Raw genomic sequence first — 27,991 nt, forward strand, 5'->3', positions numbered from 1 at the left:
AGTTGTTTTGAATTACTTTCACATTTCTGGAGTGAATTTCACATCAATGAGCTCAGAGGAAAAAATTAGTCATAACTTTTTTTCAACTTTGTATGGACAAGTAATATATTTCAAAGTTAAACATTTCAAATGGGCATGAAGCCTAATAGGCACAATACCTCATACTCTGCAAAATAAAGGAATTATAGTTTCTACACATTTTTTTTTTTTTTTTTGCTGAATATTGGTTCCCATGCATGATAAAACACACAAGCACATCCAAGCACAAGATTTCCCTAATTTCATGTGCCAGTCCTTACATCTAATCCATGGCTTTTAGAGAGACAAAGCACTCTGTTCTCGCTACAGCCACCATGTTAATCTGCCTTGCAAACTACAAAAGCCCTCCAGCCGACTGCTCCTGCAGGGATTATCATTCACTTATTGGCCTGGGTCTTATGGGTCAGGAACATTTGGAGAGGGAAAGAGGGAGCAAAGGGGGAGATGTAGCGTACAGTTTGGAGGAGCAAAAGGCAAAAGCACACTTATTTTTCCTCCTGTGATCTAAGAGCATGATTGAAATGGTAATGCAGGCAAGCTGCACATTCTCCACTCAGATAACTTTCTCCATCTGATTTTGAAAGGAGGAAGGACAAAGGGGGTTCATGAAAGAATGCAAAGAGCCAGGAAGAAAGTGTAACAAAAAAGTGAGACGGAGAGAGTGGAATGTGGGAACGGCTAGTAAAAGCAATGTATGTAATTGCCAGTGTAATCCTTGTAAAATAACCCAACAGAGGTGGTATGTGTGCAATTGTGTCTGTGAGACTCTAGATCTTTTCTTGCTTATTTATTTATCAAGCTAGTCTGCCTCTCGAAGAGTTATTTGAGCTTCTAGCTGGTTAATCAGCCATTCCGATGTGTAATTAGTTTACTTTGTGCTTCCACAGGATGCCAGACTCGACGGTTCTCTCCCACATCTCCGTCTTTGAATGCTGGATTTAATTCCAGTCATGACTTCTTTCACGTTCACAGCATGCTTAAACTGATCATTTACATGGTGCCTCTCAGGAGGACAGTCAAGGGTGAAATATCACATTAACAGGATGAGCGGGAGACAGAAACTCAGCTTTAGTAGCAGACAATTCTTACACAAAACAGACAATTCATGACATCCACTGCATCAGATTATGTTTTTCTTTGCGACCATAATCCACTTGCTTCCTGTGTTTCTTGGTGACCTTTAAACAGAACAAGACCAGCAACATTGTGTGCATCACAATGCACTCATAAACTCCTAAACACACACACACCGATACATCACAAAGACCATGCAAGCAGGCATATCTGACCCTGACACATGCTACACACAAATCCTTACTGGGTTGTTGTTCATGCATGAGAACTCATATATATAAACACATGCACATATACTACAGCACATAATCGGTCAACAAATTAATTAGAGCGTTATTCAATGCACTCTAAGCTGTAATGAATAGACCGATAGAAAAGAAAGACCAGAAAGAGAAAGGAAGCAAAGAAAAACAAGCAACCTGGACTCCACCTCAGAGGTTTAACAACATCATTTGGCAAACCATCGCAGACACTGGCTTGAAATTCTCTCTAATAATGCTATAAATACAAATGTTGTATTTAGGATAATGTCATACTCTAATGAATCCTAGAAAGGAGGGTCCATTTTATTTAATCAAAACCTTTTCCAATCAGTTGTCTTACAGAAAGCCGTAGGCTGCTAGGCTGGTAAAAACCAGTTCATTGTTCTACGGTTTGCTTCGTACATAGGGTCTGGACCCTTGGCTATTGAGAAACAATTACTTGCTGGAGGCGTGGCCTCTGTTGAAGTTTTAAATTTTACCCAATTGGCCAGTTAGACTCTATAAAAAATTTCCTGCAATTGCATGGATGCGTGTCTAACATAGACCAATGGCTTCATTCTCTTCCACTGCTGAGTTTGTTAAAACTACAGGCAGACTGCAATTCTAAAACTGCACAGAAAAACAACATCTGTTTGCTGATTGGCATGGTTGAAATTCTACCTGAGAAATCCACCTCAATCGGAGAAAGACCAGACTGAAAAGTGAAGGGAGATGAGAATCAAGCAGCATTGTGTAGTAAGGCAATGACCACGCTAGAAAACTATCGGCTTGGCTTGGTTTCAAGTAGGATCCCAGCCCAACTTTGCGTTATACAAAATACATTTTTTGCATGGCATGTTTCTGTACCACCATATGGGTATTTCGTGATTCTAGGAAACGTCCAACAACAACAACAACAACAACAACAACAACAACAACAACAACAAACAAACAAAAAACATTAGGAGTAAAGCAAAATAACCTGTTTCAAAAACCTCTAAATTGTTGCGTCACAATTTGTTACCTAGCAACCACAAGTCAAGACCAGCCTCTCACCTGGCAACCCAAGTGGAGAGCCACCAACTTCATTTAAGACTTTAGCGCTTTCCCCCAGTCTCGGAGAACAGAGCTGCGTGGCTTCATTTTATTTTGCTTGCAATGTCCCTGCGATATTGCAAAAGAAAGTAGAAGTTGGCGCAAATCAGTTTAGGAAGGACTCTGAAAACTACAAACAGTACAAGGCATGATTTACCAAAAATACTTGGACTGCATGAAGGTTTTCTGTTCCTACTGTTCGTCACAATTCTGGGCGAGGTAAGTACATAATGACGCGTTGTGTGTTTTTGTATTGTTGTTCAGCACGAACATGATTTGTCAGTTAGCATAAGCTAACTGTGATAAATAAGACCTCTGCTAGTCCCTGTCTCACCTTAGCTTACCCACAAAATCTGCGCATTTACTGTTGTAGCAACCCGGAAGTGCAGTCTACTTTGAGAATATAGTGTCTATGAAAACATGTCAAACACCTGGACATTACCGACATTGACAGATTTTTTTTTATTGTTGTTTAGTTGAGAGAGGTGCTTCATTTGCTTTTGGGTCTGCTTCGTGTCAAATATGTAAGGTTGTTCCATTGTGCTACGGCCTGTAGCACCTGTCGAGAAGCTAATATAAACACTGAATTAGGAGGTCTTGGGCAGCAGCAGCTTATTTGCATAATCGTCACGTATCCCTAAAACGGCGCATTCCTTAATGAGCTCAAAACAGCCGGAATTGTTCAGGTGAAACCTCAATATCTGAGAGTGATTTTGTGTATTAAATTAAATGAACACGTGTTGTGTAGCTCACAATCCTGCCTATAGTTTGTTCAAAGAAGCACCTTTAATAAACCACTGATGTGTCTCGAAATTGTGTTTCCTCAGACCTTATTTTGATGTTCTTATACTAAATGATCCGTAACTAAATAACAAACCAATAAATGGAGTTGTCAGAGACCTGGCACCTCTAAGTATTGTATGACCACTGACAAGGGAAAGATGATATAGTTTCAGGATGGATAGTTAAAGGTTAGATCTGGTCAAGCTGAAAATGAATTCTGGTCAACAGAGATTAGCTTGACTCATAAATTTAATTTGGAACAGCTGGTTTATTTGCTTTAAGACAAGAAGAATACGTCTTATAAGATGTATGGAGAGTCCAGACTCAATCTAAAACGTTCTAGCTTTCCAAAATGAAATAGAACAGCCACTCCCACCTCCTACAGTTCTTAGATGATGTTAAAAATACATCTCGCAACATTTTTTTTTTTACGTGTAGAGCTGAGAATAAATCCAGGAATGCATTCTGGGAATATCGAAGCTGCCGGAACAAAGCTTGGGTGGAGCTCATACCTTTATCTTCTTGTTCCTGCCACTGCTGTGTCCTCTTTCTGACCTTTCTGTAACCTCACTCTCTCTCTCACGCACGCACACACACGCACGCACACCCCTACACACACACACACACGCACAAACACAATGAACTCTACATAATCGCTGCCATGTTCACGTTTTTATATCGCCCTTTTGGCAAGTGTCTGGCCTAATGAGTCTGAAACTTTTTCTTGCATGCAGAACACAGTCATGCAAAGATTACAAATCCATTATAGCACAAGCGTAGCACAGTCATTTCCAGCAATATGTTTTGACTAAAACAAGCAATTCATCCGTGATGAGTTCAAACTTTAGTTCAAATATTCTTTTAAAGTTTCTAAGCTTTTTGGCTGAAGAACAATTTTTTTAAATTCATTTTCTTTTGTTGTTTTCCTCTATAATTATATTTTCCTGGAAAGAAATGAGCATGATATTATATCTTTAAACAGCATTTGTAAACTATTTGGCTCCTGGAGAGGGTGTATAGGGGCAGTAGGGCTTTCATGTGGGTGGTTCCTGTTTCACAGATGTGTGTCTTTCATTGGTCTGAGAGTGTAGACAGTTCTGACAGAACCTGCCTGTTTTTGTGCAGGTTGGATTTATTGTCCATCCTGGTTGTGTGCGCGCGAGTGCTCATATTGATGCTTTGTGTGCATCTGCAGAGCGTTATTGCCACTTTGCGTGTGTGCGTGTGTATGTGAGATGTCCGGCTGATATGTGGTTTACATTAGTTCTGTTTGATGTCTTCATCAGAGGCCTCTCTCCTCCTACTTCAACACAACTGTTTGATCTGCATCAATCTGATCCTGATCACTCTGCCTTTGTTTACTTTCAAAGACACTTTTCTTTCTGTTTCTCCGCTCACCCACTCGCGCTGTCACTCTCGCTCTGTGAGCGCTTATGTGTACATGTGCAGGTTGAACGTCTTTTGTTCTCCCAACAGCATGTGTGTCAGAATAAAGCACTATGTCGGGTTCTCTTAAATTTTTTTTTTCTCTCTTTACATCTGTTCAGCATTCTTGTATCGTGGGTTTTATTTCTATGAGGAATTTGCTCCTTATTAAACGAGAACAGAAGCAGAGTTTTCTCTAGACATGTTCGTGAGATGGTGGTTAAAGATTGGGATATGGCATTTGAAAGCAACCAGAGCTCTTTTGTAAATGCATGCTTTAAGTCATTTTTTTTTTATCAAATATTAGATTGCTTGGGTCTGCACATATCTTACTCCCACTACCTGGGATTTACTAAATATATGTACAAGTCCATGCCATACTCATAGGAAAGACCTGTGAAATACAAAAACAGACATAGTTACATCTCTCCTTCTTTTCTACTGGTCAAGAATCAAAAATACTGGTATTTTTGTTTCTTGACATTGAATAAAAATATTTAAATAAGAAGAAGTTATAACTTCAACCTGACACTTTTCAGATAGTTTAAATTAGCCAATCACATGGCAGCAACTCAATGCATCTCGATATGTAGGCACAGTGAAAAGAACCTGCTGAAGTTCAAACAGAAGATTGAAATTGGTAGGAAATGGGATTTACAGGTGCAGTATTATGTATTTTCTAATGACATTTTATTGCATAACCAAGTAATTATGTTACCTTCTGTTATAAAAATGCTCTCTCTCTCTCTCTCTCTATATATATATATATATATATCTCAAACATAGCTTAAAGGAAATTTGACATCGCAGTTTGACGCCTTGAAATTGTCTGTGTTTTTACACGCAACATTTGTCAGGTTTACAGAGACTGGTTCAAAAAACAAAATATTCAGTGAGCAGCAGCTTTGTGGATGAAAATGCCTTGTTGATGTCAGAAGACAGAAAAGAATGAAGAGACTGGTTCAAGATGACAGAAGAGCAATAGTAGCTCAACCAATCACCTGTCACAACCAAAGTATGATAAATATCATTTTGTTGAACCTAGAAGCAGACGAGCTCCAGCAACAGAAGTAGAGGTCCGCTCCTGTCCAGTAAAAACATGAAACTGAGGCTACAGCTCACAGGGCCAAAATCACAATGAGTTCACTGCACTCCACATTCATCAAGTCTCAACCTAACACAAGACCTCTGGGATACAGTGGAACAGTGGAATTACATCAACAGCGTGCGGCTGACAAATCTGCAGCAATGATTTAATCACGTCAGAATGGACTAAAATCTCAGAGGAATGTTTCCGCACCTTGCTGAATGGATGCCATAAAGAATTAATGCAGTTTTGAAGACACAATAGGGTCAAACCTGGCTCAAGCAAGGTGTAGTGCAACCGAGTTTATATTTGATAATGACGACGTGTTTCAATTGCTTCAGACTAGTATTGACGACGCTGCAGCTTATTTGTTTCTTAACAGATGTTTTACCCTAATCAGACCCTGTAGCTCTCTGTACTGAGCTGCACTGCATATCATCACCTCCCTAAAATAATGGCTCAAGTAATATTTTGCCAAAAGAGATTATTTTTTTTTTGCCTAAATCGTTTTTTAGGCAAAAAAATTAGATTTTTTTTTCCTCCCAATATTACTTTTGGCAAAAATGACTAAGGCCTCTTTTCTTTAGGAAGGTGATAATATAGATTTTTTTTTTCCCATTGTACAAATATCTGACCTAGCATGCTTTTTAAGCTTGGCTAATTATAGCTAATTTTAAGGAAGCCTAGATTCCTTATATTATGAAAATAATCTACATGTCCTATAGGAAGTTTTGCACGAACTGGACAAAATCACTTTCTGTAATAACAAACAATGGTATTCGGAAATGTTTGAATGTTTTCCAAATCTAACTCAGGATGTAGATCAAACTGTAAACAATTTCATTTATTTGTAAGCTGTTAAGATGTCATACAACATTATGAAAAACCATGTGTGAAAACAACAGAAAAGATTTGTTTAGATTTGATACTTCCATGGAAAATACCTATGAACTGCAGATCTAACTCGTTAGCCAAAACTTCATATTATCCTTATTTGTAGTGCAGCCATGGACAGTTAATACTGATTCTGCTCTCAGACTGTGTCTTTTCATGGGTCATGGATTGAACTTGCTCATGTTGATTAAACACACTGTTGAAAAGTGGTTGGCAGACATTAATGTGATTTTGTTAATTAGAGCTGGAGTGTTGCCCTAAAATGAAAGTCTCTTGGGTTTGGGGGTTGAGTTAACAGTGGGTTCTGTACTTGTGGAGCTTACAACAGAGGAGTTTGTGTGATGAGCCAGTGTCGTGGTCTTGAGCTGAATTGGACATTTTGCAATTTGACAAACAAGGTAGGGGACTGGGTTAGTCATTTCAAATTGCAATATTATTGTGCTCAGGCAAAAATTAGGTGTTTGCTTTATCTGATCCATGTCCAAATTGTATATTGAAAAAAGTGTTTTGTAAAACTGTGCTGCTGTTGCCAGCCTTGACTGGGATTTTCTTATTAAGGACATTTTTAATCTCAGTGGGATTTTCCTGGTGAAATCAAAGGTGACAAAAAAATTACATCCTATTAATTTTCCATTTCAAAAAACCCTTTCAAACTTCAGTAGGTGACTTGAATGATAATGTGTGTCTTTTTACATATTTATTGAAGTTGTTATATATTGTGATAGTATAACTTCAGACAGGTAATCATTGAAAAAAATCCCTGTGGTCCTACTGCCATTTGCAGAAATAACCAATCAGCTTCAGGAAGGTCAGAGCTTAAGCTTAATCTATTTTCACAGATTTTACCACAGATTCTCACCTGCAATTAGATATAAACTTGTACTGGACCATTTCAACGTATGCATATGCTTTATATATTATGCTACATATAAACCATTCCATTGTAGCTCTGACTGCATGTTTAGTGTGGTTGACTCGGAGGTTGAAGTTGAATCTATGCCTCAAGTGTTTTGCAGGTCTCAGCATGTTTTTTTGTGTTTTTTTCCCCACAATTTTCCTGTTTTTAGATCCAGTAAATGGTCAAAATGTCTATGTCCACATGTATGCCACAGAATTCAGCTGTGTTACAATCTGAATCAGTTTGTGTTCATTTTTACAATTATTTGCTGCTCTGCACTCCCTCATCCTGTCAGAGAGTTAACTGCTCAGAGCTGGTGGGTTACTGTGTAATTTGGCTTGCCGAACCAAAATATGAAGTAAACAGGAGAACAACTGTGACAGCATTTGTGGTCGTAGCTCCAAATCTCGTTTGTTGCACTTTGAGAGTCACAAAGATGTCAACAGAAATATTGTTTGCAGAAACTCTTTCTTTATGATGGTTCCTCCTACTTTCTTTTATCACGACACGAGACAAAACAAGATAAAAAAAAATGTTTGAGAAAAATCTGTGGATAATTTACAGCCATGTGTTACAACTTATAATTCAGTTACAGACTACATACATCAAATATGATATTGTACTAAAGTTTAATGGGTACGGCCTGCTCTGAACTTAATAGATTGCTGAAATCTCAAAGGCTGCCGGCACCTTAAGACCCATTAATACTAAAATCCGTGCACATATGACGAAACTCCTTTTCCCAACACACAATAATTCAACTTGAAGAGCATTTATCTTGTTTTTACTCCACCCAGCTCTGGAAGACTAGCACTGACAAACAGACACTAAACATGAAAAAGAGTCAGACTGGGGGAATTATAGTTGCAGCAGAAGGAACATATTTAAAGGGGATGAGGGAGTGAAAACAACCTGCCGACGCAGTGCCAGCGGAGAGCTTGAGCGAGAAAACTGTGTGGCTGTGAGCATTAAAACTGCGTTTGCACAGTTTTAATCATGCAGCCATGTTTAAAAGCTCATACATGAAACGGCCAACGACACGATCACATACACAGCCCTGATCCCTCTGTGTTTGTCCTGATTACATGTGTCAACGCCACGGCAACCACGATGCATAGCTATTGTCTGCTGCGGTGGGAGGGTTTTGTCAGTTTTGAGTCGCTATCAGAAACGTTGCCACAGTGACGCCCGTGCATCGGCATACATTTTTAGATTCACTCTAATTATCCAAAGTTCAAACTGCTCGACTCTCGCATGATGAAAATATTCATTTAGGGATAAATTCTTTCCATGTGTCGCAGGATCTATGTGTTGCAAATGAAGCAATCGCTTCATGATTAAGTAATTTGTTTGAGTCAGGCCTTGAACTCGTCAGTGTTTAAATCATCCCTGTCAGTCACCTTACCACGTCTCTGTAATGAAAACCACACCGCGGAGGACTGAGTGCTGATTAGACTGGATATAATTAGGTCATAGGATTTTGAGATAATGAAAGTCAGCATTGCTCCGCTGTCGCTCTGAGTGTTCGGTGGACCTCTGGGACTGAAGCAGGCCTGTTAAACTTTATTAGAGTGAACAGGCTCCCTGAGTCCACAGAGTGCCGGGCCTGGGAGAGAGACTCACCAACAGGGACCGTAAACACAACAACAACAGCCTATTGTCTCTGTGAGCGGACAAATGAATGGAGGACAAGGCCGGCCGATGAATGAATGGTCTGTTTTTTCTCATGGATAGACTTATTGGTTGAGCAGCAATAATGTCCTCAGGAAGGAGTATAGAGTCTGACATTTTTGCCTGTTAAAAACTCCTTTACAGGCATCCGGTCACTGTGGCAAAGAAATGAATGAAAATAAAAAACACGAACGACTTGGATAGCTTTGATTCATTTAGCAGTAGAGATGGATACGGCATTGTTCTCTCGATGGGATTTGAATGACTTTTACATGGTTAGGGTGGACAGTAACAATATTCTCCTTTTATTTTGTTACACAACTAAACGTGTTCAGTTTGGAGCTGTGCTGCTGATCCAGGGTTCAGTAATGGTCTCCACTTGGTTGCTTTAAATTTAGAAAGATCAATTTTGAAAATAAGGCGGATGTACAGACTGATATATTACTTAAATCCTGACAAGCGGATGAGCCTGAAATGGACAATCAAGAACCACAGCCGAGTTAACGATGCTGTAAAGAACTTTACATGTATTTGAAGTGATCCTTTCCAACTGGAAACGTTATCCACTTTAACTTGTGTTTTTTTTTTTCTCTCTCTCTGGCCAGACAAAACCAAAGAGCCAACATAAGCAAGACCGCAAAACAAGCCTGTTTGTGCTGCTCAGCATAATTTGACACTGAGCCCATATAACAGCAGACAGCTGCGACACGTAGAGTTGCACCTGCTAAGCTTTGTGTTAACACTCAGTCTTTGCCACACCACTCACCTTCTTAGGTTTTAAGGGGTTTATTTCTGTGTTGAAGGGCAAAAAATGTCTGCGTCTTCCCTCTTTTCATGTAAAATATTATGCCGGGAGAAGATTTCATTCAGAAAGGAAGGCCCCTGAATGCAGAATTTCCCACAAGCTTTTGTGGCAACAAAATTTACCAGAACTGAACCTTGTTTATTTAAAAAATGTTGCTTGCTTGCATGACTATGCACGAACATGACCCCATTATCCATAGCTTTTTTTTTTTTTGAGTTCATGATGTTTTTCTTGGTTTACTTTGTACTGCTTCCACCACCACCAGCTGCAACTGAGTCATGTAAATCAGTGAATTCATTTTGTGGCAGCAGTTTTTGTTTTCTTCGACTCCCTTTTTTGCAGCCACAGACTGAAAGGAAAGAAAAAGAAAACGTATTACAAATGGGCCGAAAACATTTCTTGTAAGAACTACTCCTAAACAGCATTTCCTGGATGGGCCTATCCAAAATATTTATCTTAGTGAAGTCAGGAGTGCTGTTAATCATACAAACTGCCAGATGGATAGTCAGTTTGAAACTGTGCCCATCTTTCCTTTCTTTTCACAAAATCAGAGAAAGAAAAAAAAAACATGACCTGACTTTCTACCTCTACAGATGAATTGACAGCGTTGACTGAAATAAAACTTCCTGAGATTTAATATCTACATTCTGTGTTTGTGTTAATCAGGGAACATCAAGTCCATACTGTAGATGTACAGTGAGACAAAATTGTGCTCCCGGTACAAATGATTCATCAAAACAAGCCGTAGTGGTGTTGTGAACCTCCCATTGGGACCAGGCCAGTCGTTTATGAGCCGATGTGAATCGTAGCAACATCATCTTGTGATCAGTGTCCTGATTACAGGAGACATCTATCTTTTAACTGTTTAGACAAGAGGGACAGCTCCTCTGATGGACACGAGCTTGCCCCTCTGCACAGACGTCGAAGCGGCCAGGAATATCTACTTCACATGGACATCGTGGTAAATTAGCACTGAATAGATACAGTTACACAAGGTTATAATCAGAGAAATGTTTATTTGACAAGTTAACAGATTATGACAGAGGAATAAGGCAAACTTCAGTTTTTTAGTTGATGGAGTTTGAGATTCTGCATGTGTTCTCATCAGTCGATGCGCCTCTGTGTGCTGCAAGCTTTTCTTTTACTTGGCTTGTTTTTTTCAAGCGTCACACCCACTCTCTTATTTTCCTTTTTATAAAACTTGTATGAATATGGAGATGCGAAGAGGAATTAAGACACCGCAGCGGTGTTTTGATAAATTGCATGTCTTTAACATCTGTTGTTTATGGTTTTGTTTGGCAGATTCCATTAAAAGTCTCAAGTGGCTGAAATAACGTGGTAGGTAATATTAGTCGTATTAGTCTAAAATTACAAATTTTAGACTAATAGAATAGCACAATATTTTCTCCAAATATTGTAGAAAATAGTTTCCGTTTTAACAGATGACAGAAACCTCACTATTCCTTGACTTGTTTTTACTCCATCACAGCATCGACACTGAGGTGTGCTTTTGTTTGGGAAAGCCCAGAAACGCCAAGATAAGGCGATTTCACTGATCAGAAAAATGTTGTGTTTCCGACCGGAGCTGAGAATCAACTGATTTTTAGTGAATCTACATTAGGTTATTGTTTTTTAAGCCTTGTTTGCACCCAAAGCACATTTGATTGCTTGTTTGCATGTCCAGCTGGAACCCTTATCAAACTAAGTCCATGTCTGGTGAAACACCAGCTAACTCCTCGTCTTCAGTGCATGGAGGAAGACGGGGGCACACAACAAAAACTAACTCGCCTGGAGACCATTCATGCAAGAACTGCCACTGTTCTGAGAGATGGTAAATGAAAAATGTAAAAGATTTCATAGTAGCATGAGGCTTAAAAAAACAAAAAACATAAGGAAAGCTTGCCAGAAAACATAAGGTTTATTTTCCAGTATTTACATGGCTCAAAGTTCTACATTGTCACAAATGGTTCTGGTTTCAGGTTGTGTACGGGGAAGCAAAAGAGAGACATTAGGACTGTTTGGATAAGGGCAAGTATGTTGCTGGTTAACGTTATTAGGGCGAGTAATGGCTTACTGTTCTCAGAATAGCAAGTCAGCACGGAGGGGGATCCAGATGGTACCAGACGTGAGCAGTTTGGGTGTGGCGCTGGAGATGGGGTGGAGCAGCTCGTAATTTCCTATAGAGGAGGGTTTTTTTCTGACTTGTGTTGGTCAATAAAGGAAGGTGTTTGACTGAGAGAGAAACAGCTGCAAGGAAAACAATGGAAGCAGTTTGAAAAAGTGAAGAAATGTTTGCTGGAATAGATTATATAGAAATTGATTCCCTTTTCATACCTGAAATCCTGGACAAAAATGATTAATTCGAAGTCAGCTCAGACTGAACATGTTGTTCCCTCACTGAACACTTGCATTTTATTAGTGTGCAAAGAAATACTTCTTAAATGAACATAGCTCAAGAATGATTTTTGTATGTATGATTGGAACTCCCACAAATGAAGAGTACCACAAAAATGTGGGACTTGTTGGATATTCCGACAGAATTTGTGATGCAGCATAAATAGAACGTTCTGGGAGCTATTTAAATGGCAGCTCAATGATCCAACAACAACCCTGCTTAATATCATGTTAGGCTCTGCAACGGCTCTGTTTGCATGGAGCATAAATTAAAATCACTCACCTTGGGTTCAGCTATTAATTGTTTAGCTACTTCGGGGAACTCGCGCACTGTGTTTATAGCATTAAACTTTCAGCCTGAAATATTGAAGTGATTATAAGATGTTGATGTGTGTGGGGACACTTTAAGCAGCAGGAGATTAAATATTCCAATGTGTGTCATTCCATGACACACATTGGGACTAAAACAGGCACATTTTACAAGACAGGCTTCAATATAAGTGACTTGAAGGACTTAAAGTTTCATAAATTATCTTTGAGTTTCTGTCATGTTTAGATCCACAGAGAGCATCTTTTTAGATACACCAGCATATCTGGAAATATAAGGAATATAAGGAACATGTTGGCGGCAGCTTTAAGATGAGCCAACTGAGATGTTTCAAAGCCATGGAATGATGCGCTCCTGACACCTTTGGAAGTCTCTCAGTCATTCTCAGCTTGGTGAAAACCCCGAGGCTGAGCCAGGTCTCGTAGCAAGGATTATGTCCCCCATTTGCCCTAGAGCGCCTCGAGATTTAAAGGCCAAAGTGAACCAAGGAAACGAAGAAGGATGGTTAGTTTTACCCTGTTTTGCTGCTGCAAGATTGAAATAGATCAGGACTATTATCATCTCAGGAGACTTGGGCACTCTCTCAGTGCATGTGAGTCAGGGCTTATATTAATGTTCATTGTGAACTCAGCTGCAGCAGGTGGAAATCAATGTGTTTGCAGCCATTTGAAGTTGATGAGTCCCTAAAGCTTCAGCCTAATGGCTCCACTTTTTCCTCTCTGTTCTGGGAATTACAATTTCCTGTGATTTGGAATTGCTGTGTTATCAGCATTAATCTTGGATCTATCCTGACTAATTAATTACAGACTGCATGCAGCGTTTTTGGTGTTTTTACACTTTGGTCTTGTGAAAGAAGTCTGATAAATAGCAAGGGTAATTGTTTTGCATATAACCTGCAAGCTGTTTTGTTTTATCTCTTTCATTCCCACTTTTTCTGGTTTCAGAACTTCTGTCTCAGTGATTCTTGCACTTAATTGTAACCAGAATGTTTGTTTAGAAATTTGTTGAGTTCTCCATCACACGCAACCAGGATCACAGCCAAGGCATCTCTCTCTGCAGGCTCACAAACTTTGGACAAAAAATATGACATGGAGTTTGTTTGTTTTTTGGTCTTAGGATGCCATTGGACAGTGAATCAATGTTTTGGGTCTGTATGTGTGCATCGGTTGCATACGCCAGCCTCTTTATACGGTATAAAAATATTCATAGTGCTTGGATTTTTTAAGAGTTTTAAAGGAAAATGTTTAACTCATTTAATTTGCATTTCATGTCTAATTTTTACAAATGAAAATAGGAAGATTGTGACTTTGGATACTCATCTGGACTTTGACTGGACCATTCCAATGCATTGATATGCTTTGCTTTGATGTTCCATTACATCTGTGGCTACATGTCTGGGTTTGTTTGCCCGTTGGAAGGTGAGCATTCAGAAGTCTGCTGTCTTTTGCAGCTTCTAGCAGTTTTTTTTTTTTTTTTGCTGGATACTACAGAACCTACTTCCATCCACTTTCCCATCAACTTTGAACAGCTTTCCCTTCCCTGCTACAGAAAATCATCCCATTGCGTAAAGCTGCCTCCACAGCTTTTCACTTTGGGAATTGTGTGTTCAGGTCAGGGTGATTTTTTAACATTGAGCTCTACATTTTTACTCTTTGTAGTAAAATGTAATAAATGTTTGTAATAAACTGGAAAACAATATTTTAGTTCATTATTATTCATAGATTCTCACGCCTGCTTTGTGGGTCTCTGCAGCTCCTCCAAAGTTACCATGGACCACTTTATTGCATCTCTGACTAATTATCTCATTGTTCAACTTTTCAGTTTAGGTGGAAGCCCATGTGTTGGTATTCTTTCTGTTTTCAGATGATGGGTAAACGGTACTCTTTGCTGCTTTGTTTTATAACCTGCTTTTAAAGCTGCCTCATAACTTCGTCTCCAGCCCCTCCACTGTGTTCTGCGGTCTTCATGATGATGTTTGTTCACTAATAAACCCCTGAGGCCTTCACAGAACAGCTGGATGTATTCTGAGTTTTATTCCACGCAGCTAGATTGTCATCGTTTGAGCTTGCATTAAATTTTATTTAGAGAATAAGAGGAAATGGAGTTGAACACGGACACACATAACACTTTCCAGATTTCTATTTAACGTTAAAAATGGTCGAAATAGCTGTGTGTCTAACAATAACGCCAAAAAAAAAGAAAGAAAAAGAATTAAAAAGCTACACGTTATAAGGGCTGTTGCACTAACAAGATTTTCTCAAGGAATGTGTTGCCATTTGGTTTATTATATCTGTTAAGGATAATCCATAATTTAATCAGAAGGAGCTCATCAACCGAAACTATGCTTAGCTTCACCTCAATCTTGAATTCATGGATAGTTGTTAATAGAAACTTTTTTGTATTTTGAGGCTGTAGTGTGACCGTGTGGAACAAATTTGTGTCCCAACAAGTTGTGTTAAACTTAAATCCACATGTTTGTGTCTGTGTTGTCATGGAGATGTCACTTACTCTTTGTATCTCAGCACAGCACTGAAAAAGGTGAGAGCACCACCCTTTCCCTTCCTCTTTTCATTTTCCGCTCGGCTTTGTTTCTCTTTGTTATTCCATCCACTCCTTCCTTCTTCTGTTTTCGTCGTCACAGTCCTGAAAGTTTCTCTCTCCATCTCTCTGACTCTCAGCATTAACCCACGAGTGTTGAGGAGGTTCCTAATTACATATTTTACCCATGGACAAATATAATTTCTTATGATTCATATTTCATCCTGGCTCTTCTTTTGTTTTTGTTTTTTTTTTGTTTTTTTTACCAAGGCAGCAGGTCACATAATATACTCTTAGCATGTACCTACTCTCCAATAATCCATTTCACACTGAGCTAACCCTCTCCTGCTGCTGTTGTGGACCTCTCCTCTAACGCAATGTAGAAATGAGATGTGACAGATGAGAGAGGGGACAGAGTTGTGCTGACTGAGACAAATGGTCTGGATGTGGCGAGAGATGTAGGAAGCGGGACAGAGTTGGAAGAAGGTGGAGGAAGAGGGACGGAGCTGTGCGGCGGTGCTTGGAAGGCAGCAGCAGGCGGAAAGGGACTGCAAGGTGCTTTCCCAGTTCTGACCTTAAAGTCATTGCTAGAAAAACATGTGGTCTGAATTTGTTTGGAAGCAACAGAGAGACAAGATCACACACAGTAGGGCTTTGCACACATGTCTCTAACACACATGCATCCATTCCACTTATTGTGATCTATGAAGTCATGTCCTGCTGCTAGTGGGAAAAGACAAAGTGCTGTAGATAATCAAAGAAAAGGATGTAAATAAAAGGAGTCGTTTTTATTGAGTCTGCATGTCTTATTCTTTGTGGTTGTTGCACACCACAGATTTAGCATATTTGACACTTTCAACACAGCATTTGCTCTTGTTCAGTTGATCCTGTGGTAAAATATTTTATTTTTTTAAAATATAAATACAAATGACCCAGTCAACCAACTTCCTCCGCTGAGTTTTTCGGGCAAAAGATGGAGACGTGCTTGTTTTGGAAATGTAATTTGCAAATGGTTCTTTCCCAGATCTTTCATCACCTCTCTCCCCTCATCTGTTTTCAATCATTAAAGGAACTGCTGCTGCAAATTTTCACTCATTTTCCTCTGTGTCCTTTTCCTTTTTCACCTTTCGCGTTTGTTTTGTTCTTCGGCCCTTTTTTTCTAGTTGTCGGCTTTTCACTCACTAGTGAGGGACTAAAAGGGAAAACCCAAATGTTTTGGCATTCTTTATGAGAAAATTGTCCACCGGATGAGATCAAACGACTAAAAAAATAAATAAATAAATGTTGTCTCCTGTGATCAGTCACAGTAAGATGGAGTCCAGTGTCAACCTGAGAAAGTGTCTGTCTGCATCCCATGCCGTGAGATTGTTGCTGCGGTGCTGCGGTAATGGATCAATGCTGTCACATAGCCGCATAGCAACATTTACACTGCGGAGAAACATCAAAGTGAGATGTGGGAGAATGCCGGTTAAAATATCATTATGTAGTGAAAGAAAATATGTAAATATGCCAAACAAAACAAATTTTCTTCTGATCCATTGAGGGGGATGGAAAAAAGGAGGAATTGGAGGGACAAGAAATAATGTCTGTGCCTTGCAAAAGTAGTTCATCTTTACAAAACTTTTAGAAACAGAAATGGAAACGGCGCCTATTGTCCTGCAAAGGGGAAATTCAGGTGTAGCAGCAGCATCAGGTATAAAAGTTCAGACAAAAAAGTGCTAAAACATTATATAAAATGGATTTTATTTCCAGAAGGCCAAGGGAAGATGGAAGGAGGTAAAACGAGGGCAACACTGGAAGACGACCTTCTTGTGGCTTCACAAAACCTACAACTAGTTTGGAGCATCTCCTTACAGCAGAACCAGAGATGTGCTGGGAGTTTCATGACTAGTGAGCCACTGATTCCTCTGGAGTCAAATCTACAAATATATAAACACAAAATAGAAGGTTTTATTTCAATTTCAACTGAAACATTTAGTTACTTTGAAAGCTTTTAATGATGTTTTAAGTTACTTCTCAATTCTGGTCCACCCTCTGTCCTGCATGTTTCCCTTCTGTCACACACCTGGCCTGAATAAATGGGCGATTAACAAGTTTCTGATGGTATGGCGGAGCTATGCTCATTCGAATCAGGTGTGCTGGAGCCGAGACGCATCTAAACTATGCAGGGCAGCAGTCTCTGAGAACCAGAACTGAAGAACACTGATTTAAAGAAACCCTTTTTGAAGAGTACTAAGAACATAGCAGCATAATGCATTTCAGCCATGTTCTAAGAGGTTGTGTAGGCTATGGAGAGTTTGACAGGACTTTACAGTTATCACATAGTCCATAATCTAAGTCTTTTGAATGTTATTGCTGGAAAATAATGTTTAAGTTATCTGTAAAACCTTCACGGATTAGTTAGCTTATATAAATTCATGTCAGTCTCAACTGTGTAGCCCTTAGGACAGCCTTAATATTGCCAGTCAGGTGATATAAGGAAGTTAGAGAGAGCTTAAGCCTGAAACGAGCGTCAGTGAGTGATAAACGACTCGCAACTCTAAATCCTTTGAGAAGCAATAACCAACTGCTCTCATGGGAGTAAAATATGGCTTTCGTGAAGGCTACATATGGACTACAACACACACCCATACAACAGACACATATTTCAACTGTTATCAGCGTTATTTGTATCGCATTGGAACAGAGTCCTGGAAAGTAATTTCCTTTACTGACAAAAAAACATTAGCGGCGGTAATTTGGCCACAAATTATTCTGCACAGTTCTAATTACTTTTAATGCATCATGTTAAACAAAACACTGTCTGAAGGCTAAAGAGGTACAAAATACATAATATATAAAACAGAGAAAATGGGGCCATTGTCGACATGTGTGGTTGTCTAGACTGATAGCTGAATGCTGCATGTGGTGGATTCTGCAGACTGTGAATATTCATAGGCAGCTCTAAGTGGTTATGAATGTGTTGAGAGTGATTTTCAATTGTCACATTATGAATCATTCCCAGCAAAGCAGCTCATTCAGAAGCATCTGCTGCATGATGGCGTTGCTGCCAAAATGCATGCATGTGTGTGGGGAAGTTGTTTTTGTGTGTTTGCTCTGTATATTGTGCTAATTGTGCCAAAGCATGGGGAGTGCCCTGTGGAGGTAATGAGTGCCAACAGGGGCCCAAAAAACTGCAGGAGTTGCTCATTTGTTTGTGTGGGTGTGTGCGCGTGTGTGTGTGTGTGTGTGTGTGTGTGTGCTTTCAAGACTCAGAAGACCCTAAACCGATGTCACGTTTTGATTTGGTTAAACTGTCGATTCTCGGGGAAGGGTGTGTGAGTGTGTTATCCTGCATCAAAAGGGAGGGAATATAAAAGGTGAATGTCAGACTTTGATGTAAAGCTTCCCACTGTTAAACTTCAGCTTCAATAAGCATTTTAACTGTTGCACAAAGACAGCAGCATGGCAACTGTTTGGCAACACTTCCCAGTGAGAATTTAAAAAGAGATGAGACGGAGCTTTCAAAGAAGAGGAAAGGGGTGATCATCCTCTTCACCTGATTGTGTCACTGCATCCTGGCTGTCTCGTTTGTATTTCTTCTACTGCTTATTGCTGTTTAGGTCTCGGTGTGTAGCTGCTGAGGTGTTTGTGTTGTTCTATTGTGATTATTTACGGGCTCAAGCGGTGAATTTGGCAAAAGAACACCGTCCTACCATCTGCTGCTCACAAAGAATGCAGGAGGAGTGTGCAGCCATGCTTGAGGATACAACCACACGTGAAAGTGTTTTAAAATGCCACCCTTACATGTTGGACTAATTACTTCAGTGTGTCTCTGGATTTTAGGAAAGATTGCCATGTCTAAATAGTGGAAAGTATCATTAAATCTGACTTCACTCCACAAACAAACACACCAAAAGTTTCTCTCAAACACATTGAGAGAAACTCGATGTGTTTGAGAGAAACACATTGAGAGTTTCTCTCAAACACATTCAGAAAATGGCAGGCCAGCATCAGACTAAGTTTGATAGCTGAATGCTGCTATCTTTCAGCTATCAAACTTAGCACTCATGTTTATTTACTTTAAACATGAGTGCTTTTTCCACGTCTAGAATTGCTTTAAAACATTTACTGGAAGTCTAAATGCTAACCTATTATAGCCATGAGTAAGTTGGCTCTCAAACTTTGGACACCTTGGTTATTATACAAGCACCGTTTCCAGATATGTTAAAGATTTTTATATTCTCAATTGCACTTTAGATTAAAATGTCTGCTGCTTCCATCTGTCAGTGCAGTGAAATATATATATTCTTAAATATGAGGTGTTGACTTCGCCTCCAAATTCCTCACATCTCAATCCAGTCAAGCATCTATGCGAAGTGCTGGGCAATCAAGGCCATGAAGATAACCTCACAATTTGCAGAAATTAAAAATCTGATAAAACCACTTTGATGCAAGATACCACAGCACACCTTTAAAGTGGAGTCCATGCCATGACAAGTCATGACTGTTTAAGCAGTAAAAGGGGAGGAAGAACTCTGAGGCACACTGTTTTGCCAGATTGGTATATATTAAGCTGTGTATTGCAGGTTTGTGAATGTGTCCTCTTTAGAAAGGTGTCATAACACACCCCTTTCTCCCCCCTGCTGTTCAGACCTCAATTAACCCCCTGCAACTGCACAGCAGAGAGAGACGCAGAGAGGAGGAGGGTGAATGGAAGAAGTGATCAGATGATGCTGCAGAGAATTAAACAAGAGATGTTCTATGATTGGTAAACTTCTTCCTCCCAGAGAAGTTGCATTCTTTCCTGTCTGTGCTTTCATCTGTGCATCTACACCCACTCCCCCCGATGGTCTGAGAGGCCCCCGGGGGCAGATGGAGAAGCTGAATTCAGGAGGGAAACGGACAATGGAGGGCCGAGGCAGCTATACAAACCCCAAACGTCGAGTGGATGGCCTGTGAAAGCTGCTGGCCTCGAGGCCTGCAGAAACCCTAACCATTCAAACGCACATACATACACAAGGAGGGAGGGAAGAAAAAGGAGCCCTTTCTTCTTTCTATTGATAATGGCTATCAAAGCAAAACCATTTCACCGAATGTCGCTGGCCCACCGCCCATGGCATGTGTGTGTAGGTGACTCCGTAGATGGCATTAAGCCAGATGGAGTTGCAGGGAAAAGTGACTGTGGGTGACCGTCAGCTAAATGCAGCTCTTGCGCTGCCACTTAAAGCCTCTATACAGTGTCCATTCGCAACACGCCGGCCTCTTTCCTTTTCAACTCCGCCTCGAGTCGATCGACGCTCGCATAAAGTTTATAGAGGGAAAGTAATGAAGTTTTATCCCATTAGCATCACTGGCACCATCCTTCTCTTGTCCTCAGCAGTCATGCCAATAAAGCATATCTGAGCTGAGGACAGCAAATGCAGGACAAGACAAACAAAGGCACACAAGCTGCCCACGCCGAGTCGGGCATATCGGGCCATTAATCTGCATAAATTCAAAAGTCAATTTATGGCTCGGTTGCTTACAAATGCATACAGGCATTTCTGAATTAAAGACATGCACAAAAAGCGCACATATACAAAAAGACAAACACACACACACACACACTGACACCAAGGGGAGACGGGGGTCAGACAGGACTGATTGTCTCTTCCAGTTGCTCCAGAGAGCATATTGATTTTTCCCACACTCCTCTTTTTACACACCTCCCTCTCATGCTCGCGCCTCCACTTTCTGCCTCTGCTTATATTTTTCTTTCCCTCCCTCTTCCTCCTTATTCTTGTTCTATTTTTTTTTTTTTTTTTTTTACCGTTTTCCCCCTCGGATTTCGCTCGCATCTTTTAAACTTTTTACTTTGTGATCTGATCTGACCTGTTGTAGCTCATACAAAATACTCCGTTTGACTCTGAGCATGCGCCATATGACAACCCAAACAGTAAACAATAAAATGCTCAGGTTACAGACGGCAACATGCTGAAGTATTCATATGAACTCTGACCTGAAAGAATGGCAAATTACACAATTGTTTAAAATGTAGTACAAGGTTTGGTTTAAAACACAGCCAACATAAGAAGGTGTTCGGGTCAGATGAGAAAAAAAATTAAGCTTTTTGATTTGTTAGAAAATGAATACATGACAATGAAGAAAACATAATAATGTGGGGATGGTTTCATTCAGCAGGGTCAGGGGAGCCGTTCAGGGCTGATGCGAAGAATAACGGTGAAAAATGGACAGTCCGTAGCAAAAACTGGATGGAAACTGAAAAACACTTGAAAGTGAGGCAGAGATTCATGTTTCAGAAATACAATAAATAAAAACACAGCCGGAGCTACAATAGAATAGAACAGCTAAGCATATTCAGAACGGTCCAGACAAAGTCCAGACACAAATCAAATTCTTGTTTGTTGCAAGATATGTATTCATATTTTCCCTCCATTCAACCTGAATGAATGTTTTAATTTTGTGTACATCTTTTTGCTTATCTCTTAAATAGGATTTTGATTAATGGGACAAACAACTAAAGCTAATTGTTAAAATTGATTAGGTATGACATACAACATTTAAATGACTTAGTTCATTTGGAAATTTTGTTATAGCATGGTTAAGCAAGGTAAAACAAATTGTTTCAAACCTTTTTTTTTTCCTACTATAAATTAAGAATCCACACATTTTTCTTACTTACAACAAAAACAAGCTTTATCAATAAAACCTCATTTGGAACAAAATCCCGACAGCAAATTGTATACTTCATGTATTTGATCCTCTTTTTGACTAGACAGCTAAAACCTTCACTCACCTCTTTTGCTGTAGCTTTCCCCTGATCCCTGATCAAACTGGGATCAAGGTTTCTTGTGACACTTGTAATCTTTTCTGGACTCTACAGCAAATTTCACAGTTAATTTAACACTTTCAGATGTTTTTCTAAAAACAAAACCTCAGGTTAAGTAATTGTAACTCTTGAAGTAGTTATAACTACTCAATCTCTTGATGAAATAATTATCTGAGAGTTAAATTAATACCAATTCTGAAAAGTATTGAGGAGACACAGCACAATGTTGATTTAACTCGGCAAAATGTGCTGTAGAAAAACATCGACAAGAACAAATCTTCTAACAAATTCAAGGATTGTGTGCATGGATGAGATAACTCCAGCATGAACAATGTTGCCAGAACGCCTGTGCGTGCTTGTGTGTGAATGCAAGTGTGTCAGGCAAGAGTGTTTTATGGCGATACTTACCATTAACTCCAAGTGCTCTGATTCAGCATGCTGGAAAAACAATGAAGGAAGGGCAAAACGCATAATGAAGAGAAATAATCTTCACTGCTCATTGTTTGAAAAAAAAAAAAAATAGACAGGAAAGATTTGGACCTTCTTTGTTTCCTGTTGGCTTCTACCCGCTTCCTGCCACTTCGACTGCATCATCCCCCAGTTTGGCGAGACGGGGGATATATTTGGGATACCTTCAATTTCCCTCTTAATCTCTCTTCAGATTTAGGAATGGCTTCAGACATATTCTTAATCTGTTGTCACAACAATGCTATTCCTCAAGACCCGCCGGCACAATTAGTGTCACACGCTTGTTTGCCTTGCACTTACAGGGAATTTTAAGATAATGGCAGTTGAGTTGTTTTGGTACACATTTGTGGAAAACCACAGGCAGAGTAGCTGTGCTTAAACACACAAACAGAGGGCCATAATTGTGTTAAGGGATTAGAACGGCTGAGACTTTGCTGTTGCTCCACAAGGCAATCTATGTACGATTATCAAGTCTGGTTGGATTGCTTCCTTTGTCATTACTAAACAGACGTACTTACCTGCGTTGGTGTACACAGTTGGACCTTACTGTTCATTTGCCAGTTTCATAGGAGAAGATGAGGAAGTTTCAAAAGCAAACACCATCAGATGTACAAAGTCAGAGAGGGTAATCAGGATTAATAGTGCATATCATCCTGGCCGGATATAGGAGGATTGTTAGTCTCTGGCCTAAGGCACATTTTGGTCCCATACCCATACAAAATTATTTTCCTTATTCAGATTATATTGTGTTAGTTGATAGTTAGGTTAACACAACCCCTGTCAGATAGCTCTGTGTTTGTTCTTTCTTGAAATGGCTTCATATATGCAAAAAAAAAGAAAAAAGGATCAAACTTAATCAAAAGGCTTTTGTTATTATCACACGCCTGTTTTTGTCAATACAATACAATCACTAAAATCCACCTTAAAAAATGGGCTTAGGTGTTGCTGCCGTTGCACCTGATTTACTGTGGGTAGGTCAGACGAGAAGCTATGATGTCATATTGCTCAGATACTTGCGTATCATTCATCCTCACCAAAACCAAACTGAAACACTTCACATGGACCTGTAGGTTTTGTAAAAGTACAATGTTTGGAAAGCATCTGTTGATCACAATGAAATCTGTTTGAATTTTTGTTCAGACAATAAGTGGATTTAATTTATTCTGAGAAAAATGCCATCCAAATCAATCTGGTTTGTGAAAAAGTAATTATTAATTCATAAATTAACTGTGTTTAAACACATTTTTTGGTTCAGTTTCAATAGCAACACTCAGCCCTGTTTTCTGCCAGACTTTGCAGAATCAAGAAATTACTTTAATTCAGTGTTTTTTGAGCCCAGGCCTCATTGGTTCTTGTCCTGCAATGTTTAGATGCATCCCTGCTCCAATACACCTAAATCAAATGTGATGTAGGATAAATAAATAAATAAATAACTTCTTGACTAAAAAAGTTCAAATAAAAATTGAGTAGTCTCTTACAGAAAGATGGACATAGGTCATTACTAGAAATTTCAACAGTTAAATGGGGGAAAACATATATTAACGATCATCAATGGATCACCTTGGTCCATCAGTTCATGGACCAAGATCCTGTAGAACTGTTGCTGTAATAAAAGATTAATTTATTTGATAGCCTTTTACATATGTCCACTACAGGGCGCCAATATGTTTACAGTAAAAACAAGACAAATGTGGAAAAAAATAGCATAAACCTATGTAAAACAACTTTTAAACAAAGATGTTGGACAGCATTACTTTAATTAATTAATTAATTAGTTAATTAATTAGTTAATGCAACAGGATTGTAATGATATAAAACAATATGTAATAATCCGTGAACAACTTCTTTGAAAGTAATGCAAAATAAACCAACAATGGTTTCAGAATGTTTATCCAAATCCCACTGATAAAACACGTGCTACTGTTAAGTAAAAACATGTTGCTTGGAAACAATCCTTTGTTATATCCAACGGTGATTCTCTGTGGAGAGTTGTCTAAAAATACAAACAGGCAGCTAGTCACCATGAAAGTCAGTGCAGCCAGAAATTGTAACAGAAGCTATTTTGCCCATTTTTTTGCAGCCTTAACATCTCCAAGTAATCAAGACAAGCTTCATTTGACAACGCTGATGTCTGCAACAACGTCCAGCTGAGATCAGTAACCTGGTAATGACTAAGAGTGACATTAAACAACTCATTCTTATTCTCAAGGCATCACAGCAGCTCTGTAACGATCCCTGGTGGCTTTGACACCCCCACACACGCACACACACACACACACACACACACACACACACACACACACACTCAGATGACCTTTGTCATCAGTTACTGACACAGTCTGTAACTTCAATGCGGCGCATTATTTAAATTTAGTGCAGTAACTTCTGAAAAGGCAGCAAGAATATTTTAAGATAAGTGTATAAGGCGGAAAAGACCTATGAAATGTCACCAAAATTCAAGATTGCCTTGAAAAAGCATTCTTTTTTAAGTTATTCATCTTCAGCCTGCAAAATGTCTTAAACATTCCTCCTACTCCAATTTCAGTAGCTCAATATCTAGAAATGTGGCCAAAATGTACTGAATGGCTTCTTTCACTTCCTTCGCCCCCATTGCCAAACTACAACCATTTGCAGACAACAATTCTAAAACAGCGCAGAAAACTGATGCCATCATTCATAATGACTCCTTCTCTTCGCTGACAGACTCAGGTGACGTTCAAGCAGAACAATTCAGCTCAGTGGAAGAAATCCCAGTCAGGGATTGAAGGGAGATGAGAATCGAGTTGAATTGCATAGGAAGGCAACGAATGATCAGGTTATTTCATGTTAATAACTTGTTAAGTGTTACTTCCGTGTGTTTATGTCCTTATATATTGACTACCGCATTGCAAGAGTTTAAATTTCCCTACAATTTGAAGCCTGGACCCAAACTGAAATTGCTCAATTTCAGTTTTAGAGTGTTGCCCAGTTACACCAATCTGTGGCACTTCTAAATGTAAAACTTTAATCTGTTAACATTTTATGAATCGCAAATGGTTGCATCTTGACATTTGCACAAAGCTACAAAATGCCATCTTAGCAACACAAATGGTGCTCAAAAATATTTTCCTGTTTACAAATTTCCTTAATTTTGGTTCAGAGCCTAAAAACTAAATTGTATCAGAAGAAAATAACCGGAGCAAGCACAAAATCCAATTTCAAAATATGATTTAATTTATCAGGGGGAAAAGCTGCGAAAAAGTAAATGTCTCCCTTGTTGAGTTGTAACCTCTCTGAGATTCATCACATTTTTTTGGAAAGTTAATAAGTGATGAGTAATTTCAAGAAATCCTTTCAATTTGTTGGAATTCAAAGACGGATAAGAAACAAAAACAAAGTTATTGTCTTTTATCAGTCTGGACACTGTTACAAATGTATTTCCCCATTATCACAAGAAAACGTGAACCAGTGGTAAACTACCAAACTTACTGCAAGGATGCATCAGCAACGCATCCAGGAGGTTACAAAGCATTCCTGAACCATGTCTAAAACACTGCTGGCATCACATTTCTCTTTCCTGATTCCAAGGAAAAAGCAAGATCTGATCAAACATGTGTATATGCAAGTATACAACATAATTCATACTCTTCAACCTTTTCTTGCTACTTTATTACCACAATTATCACAAAGTTCATTCATTCATAGTTTTCAAAATTTTTATAAGTACAATAAAAAAGGAAAAAAGTGTTTCCTTACTTGTATTCTACGTCAGTTATTCACATTTAAATAAAATTCAGTGTAAGTCATTGTTGTCAGAAGTTGCCTAAATTGTAAACAGACAGCATTAACATATTCATGTGTTAAAGTGGCCCAAAGTCGAAGCCTAAATACATTTGATAGGTGTGGTTCACAGATGCTCTTCATCCAGTCTCTGCGTTGTTTTGCAAAGAAAGAAAGAAAAAAAAAATGTCTGTCTTAATATGCTTAAAGCCGGTAGAGGTATATCAAGGTGGGCAGAATACAAATACATATCACACCTTTTCCAATTTTATTTGTTAAAAATATATATATAAAAAAACTGAATCATTTTCCTTCCACTTCCCAATTATACAGTATAAGAGTTTGTGCTGGTGTGTCATGTGAGTTCCCTATAAAATACATGTTATGGTTTATGTTTGTAACATCAAAACACTGGACAGTTTGAGAGGTACGAACAAGCTGAAGGATGTGAAACAACTCAAAAGAAATCCTCAATTTAATCAGTTTTTCTGCCTTGACAATAGAACAATTCAACCACAGTATGTGAGAAGTTTGTAATTACCTATTACCTAAAAAAAAAAAAAAAATCATACATACTTGAGGAAATTTAACAATATCAAGTTAAAAGGCTGATGGATGAAAATGGACAAAGAAGTGAAGTGAAGGTTCCCCGTGTGTGTTTTGCCCTGGCACCCAGTTTGACGAAATCGGCCTCTGCATAAAAACTCTCATCAACATTACACCATACCAGAGACATTGAGCACTCTTTCCCTTTCTGTTCTCTATTTGTTTTCCTGTTGAAATGCAATGAATAATTATTTCCACCCATACAAACACATTCACCTGATACGTGAAACTCGACACGCCTTTCTCCATGTGTAGGAGAATAGAGAGTTTCCAACACGCCAGTCATTCCTGAGAATCCTATTCATCTCCTCAGCATCTCCGTGAGGCCTCGGCGGTGGGGTGTGTATAGACACAACACAACAGCCTACTATAGTCCCATCGCAACAAAGGTAACTGCGCACATCCACACCTGAGAGCCCAACTTTCGGTACACATATGGAAAGATCTCGTCAAGATGAAACCGGGAACTCGGAGGAAATGCTTTTGTTTTGTTAATGCTGTTTTGTATGTTTTGGCGTGGCGCAGTGCGTGTGTTTCGGCGTCTGGGAGCGTGCATGCCTCATTGCAGCTGTGCAGCCACCTAAGAAGCAAAACACATTTGGTTTTTAAGGATGTAATTACAAAACAAAACACGCATACGCAACACAAATCCTCAAAAGCTTTGATGTGAAACTGCTGTCATTAACACATGGGAGTGACATGCTGTTTGAATTTCATCCTGCGTTGCTGTGTAAACTTGTGGCTATGCACGAATGAAAATGACCAAAGTTGTGCTCAGATGTATTTCTGTCCACAATAAAACCCACTCTGAGCAGGACGTGCTTCAGCAGCAGCTGTCCACCAGTCCAGGTGGTTCAAGTGACCTCTTCAGTCACACAGGCACACTTCCCCCACACCTTCAGGTTTACTGCCCAGCCATAAACCAAAGATGACACAAACTGCTCCTAAATCAACAGGCTGCAATTAGCAGAGCCAGAATCACAACCGACTGATAAATTCCCTTCAGATTAACAGATTTCTGTGCTTATAAACGCTGTGGGTTAAACTTTCTATGCTGTTCAAATTATGCATGGC

General features: G+C 39.2%; 2 long non-coding RNA genes across 3 annotated transcripts; both read left to right on the forward strand.

Moving 5' to 3' along the window:
* Nucleotides 1–2,398: 2,398 nt before the first annotated feature.
* LOC145552138 (uncharacterized) lies at nt 2,399–27,960 on the forward strand. Of its 2 annotated transcripts, none has more exons than XR_014088082.1 (3): nt 2,399–2,669; nt 24,633–24,716; nt 27,173–27,960. It is a non-coding gene; the product is annotated as an uncharacterized LOC145552138 (long non-coding RNA). The 2 variants fall into 2 exon arrangements; XR_014088081.1 differs by lacking the exon at nt 27,173–27,960 and adding an exon at nt 25,256–26,194.
* On the forward strand, nt 11,251–16,064 carry LOC145552141 (uncharacterized). Its single transcript, XR_014088084.1, has 2 exons — nt 11,251–13,926; nt 14,030–16,064. It is a non-coding gene; the product is annotated as an uncharacterized LOC145552141 (long non-coding RNA).
* Nucleotides 27,961–27,991: the final 31 nt, after the last annotated feature.

The sequence above is a fragment of the Poecilia reticulata genome, chromosome 1 (assembly GCF_904066995.2).
Source record: "Poecilia reticulata chromosome 1, P_reticulata-male-v2, whole genome shotgun sequence".
Classification (NCBI taxonomy): domain Eukaryota; kingdom Metazoa; phylum Chordata; class Actinopteri; order Cyprinodontiformes; family Poeciliidae; genus Poecilia; species Poecilia reticulata.